The sequence below is a fragment of the Amblyraja radiata genome, chromosome 11 (genome assembly GCF_010909765.2).
Source record: "Amblyraja radiata isolate CabotCenter1 chromosome 11, sAmbRad1.1.pri, whole genome shotgun sequence".
Classification (NCBI taxonomy): domain Eukaryota; kingdom Metazoa; phylum Chordata; class Chondrichthyes; order Rajiformes; family Rajidae; genus Amblyraja; species Amblyraja radiata.
The window spans coordinates 50,567,649-50,568,087 of NC_045966.1; positions in this window are offsets into that span (position 1 = coordinate 50,567,649).

Consider the following 439-nt stretch of genomic DNA (forward strand, 5'->3'; position numbering starts at 1 on the left):
ATGGATGGGACAGGTTTAGAGAGATATGGGACAAATGCAGGCAGGTGGGAATAGTGGAGTGGAACATGTTGGTTGGTGTAGGCAAGTTGGGCCGAAGGGCCTGGTTCCACGCTATATGACTCTATGACTATGGAGAATTAAGTGATGTACATATTCAAATAGCCTCAGTCATAAAAAAAAGCTGTTTACATTTTTTTTTGCAACGTGTATTAATGAACTGCATTGAATCTTAAAATGTTAACACATACTAGACCAAGTGCAGACCCATTGGGGCTGTTCCCCCAACGCAAGATTGCATCGCTCACCCGTTCCCCCAATGTAAGCAGTTCCCCCAATGCAATATTCCACCACTCACGCATAGCCCCCAACTGCACAGGCACGGCTCATTTCCCCTCATCACCCAGCACTCCCTCTTCACCCTCCCTCTGCAATCCCTAGA